The sequence below is a fragment of the Dendrobium catenatum genome, unplaced genomic scaffold, assembly GCF_001605985.2.
Source record: "Dendrobium catenatum unplaced genomic scaffold, ASM160598v2 fragScaff_scaffold_1351, whole genome shotgun sequence".
Taxonomy (NCBI): domain Eukaryota; kingdom Viridiplantae; phylum Streptophyta; class Magnoliopsida; order Asparagales; family Orchidaceae; genus Dendrobium; species Dendrobium catenatum.
The window spans coordinates 1,868,138-1,873,690 of record NW_021319813.1 but is presented as its reverse complement, the minus strand read 5'-3'; the positions used below and the strand labels follow the sequence as shown (position 1 = coordinate 1,873,690).

At 31.3% G+C, this 5,553-nt stretch overlaps 1 pseudogene; it reads left to right on the top strand.

The window, feature by feature from the left end:
* The first annotated feature begins 4,117 nt into the window (after positions 1-4,117).
* Positions 4,118-4,582, top strand: LOC110109437 (annotated as a pseudogene).
* Positions 4,583-5,553: the final 971 nt, after the last annotated feature.

Genomic DNA, 5,553 nt, shown 5'->3' with positions numbered 1-5,553 from the left:
CCTGGCCGATCAGTATAAATCTCAGAAGATCGGCCAGAGCATCACCCTGAATACAAACTGGAGGATTTAAAATTGGCTTGATCGTCCAGGCCGATCTCACGATCATCCCGGCCGATCAGTTCAAATCATAGAAAAATTGTTCAGAGCATCGCCCTGAATTCGAGCTGGCCAATATTTATCGTCCTGAAGTAACCAAGGTTTTTGAATAGATCATCTTGGTCAATCCTGTGATCGTCCAGGATGATATGATTATATAAATTATCCTTAATTACTCCCTTGATTTCCTGATCAATTAAGGCATAATTTGTGAATATCGTCCAGAACGATCAATGATCGTCCGAACCGATTATTAAAAAACACAGTATACCTTAATTGTCTATGACGTCAACTTCTTTCTATTTTGAGCTTATCGTCCTGGCTGATACACGTATCGTCCAGGACGATCTGTTAATGACGGATGCCTTAATTAAGAATCCTTATTTAGACTTTCTATTTTAAGCCTAATCATCCAAGACGATATAAATATCGTCCTGGCCTATATGAGTAAAAATAGAAATTTTAAGTCTCTCAAGTGTGTGTGTGTAGGGTTACTTAGCATCAGTCTCTTTGATAATTACAAATAGACTCAAGAAGAGAAAAACAAAGTACAGACTGACTCAACCCTAGACCTACACAATCTTGAACTGGCTTCGTTTGTTCGTCCGATCTTCGATTCCTGAAAAGTTAGAAGTAACAGGCAGTCCAAGAGAATCAATAGTATTTGTCAATCATCAAAACATAAGTCATGAAAATAGATTTGCAACATCTCTCTCCCCCTTGTTCTCCCTATCCTCTTTGCTCTCTCAGGTCATGATAGAAGCAAAAGATCTCTCTTGAGAAAAATAAGAAAGATTTTAAATAAGGACTCAAAATTATACCTAATTATCAATTTATCTTCAAAGATCGTCCAGGAAGATTGACCAATCATCCTGTATGATCATATCAAATTTAGCTCAATCAGCGATGATTTGGAAGAGTTTGAATGATTAGAAGGATATTATTTTCAGATCACCCAGGATGATAGCATATCGCCCTGTACGATTAGTTCAAGTCGTTGAATATCATCTAGACCATCGCCCTAAATTGATATCTAGATGATGGAAAAATAACTATATCATCTAGGATGATCTCACGATTGTCCGGGCCAATTATTACAAATCGATGAATATCATCCAGAACATCGCCTTGAAAGGATGTCTGGATAATACAAAATAACTGGATAGTCCAGGCTAATCTCATGATCATCCCAGATGATTAGTTCAATTAAATATATATCATCCAAAGCATCGCCTTGAATGGAATAAGGGCCATGTTTGATCGTCTAGGAAGAACTAAGGCTTATGAACTAATCGTCCCGGACGATCTTGCGATTATCCAAGACGATATGATCAAGCAATCAAATTTTAATTAGTTTCCTTAATTTTCATATTAATTTAGGCATAATTACAGTGCATTGTCAAGGATGATGTCTAAAAATTAAAGATACCTAAATAGATATGACAGCTGATTCTTTTTTTTTTGGAGCCTATCTTCTCGGACTATAAGAATATCACCCAGGATGATTCTCTTAATTGCGGCTTCCCTTAACTAAGATGCCCTAAGTTTGGTTTCTATTTTTAACTGATCTTTTAGGATGATTTTGGAATCGTCCCGGATGATGTGATCCAAAATATAAAACTCTAAAATAGTCAAAAATTTATCCCAAAATGTGTGTGTGTAAGATTACTTAGCATCAGGATCCATATCATTTATAATTGACTCAAGAAAGGGTAAAAGATACATAACGTACACTATAAGCTAACTCAATCCTAGTCTACCCAATCTTGAGTTGGCTTATTTTGCAATTTGATCTTGTGGACCTAAAATATTCATAGACAAGAAAGTTGTATAAATAATGAAATATTTGTTATCATCAAAATTATATTCCCTGAAATCAGATTCATAACATAGTACAATTAGTTTTAATCAAACCACACTTCATTCAGTATGAAAAAGGATGAGTTCATTTCATACTCTAGAAGTCGTGTGTACAAACCTATGATCATATAGTATGAATAGTTCAAAAAATTTACCTGTTCGTATGGAGAAAATGATACACACCCATTTTGTACTCTAGATGTCTTCTGTATGAACCTAAGATCATATAGTATGAACAATTCAGAAAAATTTAGAGTTCATTCTAGATGAATTGTATGTAGCCATTTTGTACTCTAGAAGTTGTTTGTTCGAATGTAACTTCTTACAGTATGAACAGTACTTAAAAAATTTTCCATTCATGATTTGATTAGCTACCCCATGTAGTGAGAAGAAGGTTTGATGTTGTTGTTGTTGATTCGATTAACTGCTTTCTAGAGGAATGCATAAGTCAAATTATCTCGTATGATCCAAAATTGTATAGTACTATTAGTTTTAAAAAATATACTTTTTTACCCTCCCCTAATATGTGTGTGCATGGTTATCTAAATACAATCATACTCTCTCAGACTCAAGAAAATTATAAAAATTTAGACTTTAAATATAGTAATCCATGTTTTATTCTTTTTTGAACTCTTTAGCACTATGAAGTATGATTTATCTAAAATGTTAGTACACAAAAATAAAAAAATATATTTCCAATATTTATTACGAGAAACAGTAATCAATACAATAAGATTTTGGAATCATTAAAAACACACATGATATTAAAACAAAGTTATGAAATCTAAGTTGCAACAATTTCCCCCCTTTTTATGATGACAAAATAATTACTGTTTGAGTTAATATTTAAAGCAAATTTTCTCCGTATCTTCCCTTAAATAAATGACCAATTTAAATCAAAGGGTTTCCATAAAAATAAAAATATAAAAAAAAAGCTAAAAACTAAAATGAAAAACAAACAATAACTACTACAATAAAAAAAAAAACTAGAACAAAAACATAAACACTACCATTTCAAACACTCTAAACATACACACATCACATTATAAACATTCGCAATACAATATATACATACATATAACACACTTACAATAATTATCAAACAATACTAAGACTTTCCATTTTGACAACAACAAAAAGGGAAGCACATCTTGATATGAAAGGTTTCTATAGATAAGCCAAAATAGTTGAAGAAGAAAAGGATCTAAAATAATCAGTTGCAAATACAATATTAGCTTCGTAATTCTGTAAAGAAAATTTTCTAAATTTTAAATCAAAGAACAACTAAGATAAGAAAAGCCAACCAGGTTCACTGTTCATTTTAAGCAAAATAAAAAAAAATGATTATTACAAAAATGATAAAATGATGATTAGTTAATTGCAAATTTAATATTAAATATGATTGTTAATTTAATGGATTTCAACTAGAGATTGAATAATAAAGGAAAGAACAATATAAATGCATTCAATTGGGGACAATGCACAACTTTTCAAATTTTTATGACACACTTTGTGTGTCTTTTTCTATTTGGGCTGATTTGGTTCCTCTTTACACTTTGCGAATCATTACACATATTTTCTATTTTTGCATGCTTTCTGAATTTTTTTTTTACTTTTTGGGTCTTTCTAATATTTTTAATCTAAATTAAAATTCCACTAAAAATAAAAATAAACATATTGGAAAAGAAATAAAAAATAATATGACATCAATCTTATAATTATTATAGATTAGATAAGTTTGTCTATAAGAACATGAAATTGATCTCCTTATCTACATCCGGCTATAATTTTAATTTAAATTTTTAAAAGATTAAAATTTGGTAAGGAAATTAATTTGTAGAGCAAACCAATTGAGAATCAATTCTAATGATTAACCGCAAAAGGTTTTTCTTTAATAAAGACACAAACATTTTAAGAAATAAAAATAATACACATTAGCAAAACATTTCACTTTTCATTAATTATCCAAACACATACAAATACCTTTTTCAGTTTAAATCATTTCATATCACAAAAGTAAGATCAGTAAAATAGTTCACAAACATATGAAAACTCTGAAATCATAGGAAATTATTATGCCTCCATCTCTCCAGAGGTAGGGAGGCTGCTCGGCAAAAACCATCGACTAGTAATTTGTTCATGGTTTACTTCGTTGTCGCTTATGGAACCCCACACCAAAGCTACTTCCAAAAAGCCTAAAGCCAAGGCTCAAGTTGTTAAGGATACAAAGGCAATGAAGTCGAGGGTTTTATCTAATAAGAAAAAATAAGAAAGATTCAAATTTCGGTGACTTTTCACCATCCTAAGACATTGAAGAAGCCTAGGGAGCCAATGTACCCTAGAATTAGTGCTCCTCCCAAAAATAATTAGACCATTACAAAATCCTCAAGTATCTGCTAATAACAAAATCCACCATGAAGAAGATTGAAGATAATAACACTCTTGTCTTCATTGTTGACATTCGAGCGACAAGTAAAAGATAAAGGCTACTATAAAGAAGATGTATGACATTCAGACCAAGAAAGTTAAAACTCTGATTAGGCTTGATGGGATGAAGAAAGCTTATGTGAGGCTGACTACGGATTATGATGCCCTTGATGTTGCGAATAAAATTGGTATAATTTAAAGCTATATGTGGGAGGTCTTTCATTGTTATTGAACTAGCCATTGTAATCTTTATTTGAAGGTAAACAAATTTGAGAATTTTTTTATTTTTCTTGTTTTTAGTTTGTATTAAGATTCTTGTGCTTATTGTTGAATAAGTTGGATTATTATAGACTTGATTATAATTCCCTTTTTGGAAATGTCTTATTCCTTTGTTGAACTAATATTTCATGTATGGTTCTCAATCATAATCATTTTTCCAAAGAAAAGGAAATACATCTAAAAAACAGACAAAACTACACATAAGGAATAATAACATAGAAGTACATCTAGAAATCTGAGGGGCATTGGTCTCAAAAAGGTGGCTAGTTGAACATAGAAACGTAACTATTTATTATAACTACACTGGTGTTAACTGAGTCAAACTTCCCTTGGATACAACCCATATCTTATGATATATTTCATCATGTTAATTTAACTGATTCTCAATTTGATTAAAGTGTTGTTCAAAATAAGTTTCCAATCTATCAAAATGCTGGATGATTTCGTATTAGAAATTCTGGTCAAGTCCAGGTGTAGGAGTAGGTGCTGGAGTAGGAGCTCCCCCTTCTTCCTCTGAATCATCACTCTCAAAACTCTGATCCCACCTAAAAGGAACTCAAAAAGAGGCACAAGTAAAGTAAATAGGGTGTTCAGTGGGAGTATCATGATGGAAAAGATTGTACTACTTTTTTAAGATATAGGCAACTAGAAGTCCTAAAGCCACATTTTTCTTTCTCTTATGATTTGGAAGTCCAATTTCAAAAAGATTTTAAATATAATAAATAATGAGTTGGGCTTCATAAAAAGGTTTTTTAGTCATTATTAAATAAGTGAATATGGATAAAAGAGGAGTCATGTTAATGCGATCACTAGCTTTTAGAATAATTGAGATTCTTAAAACATGCTGGATGATTCTTGCACTTCGAATAAGAGTATAAAATTGAGACAAAT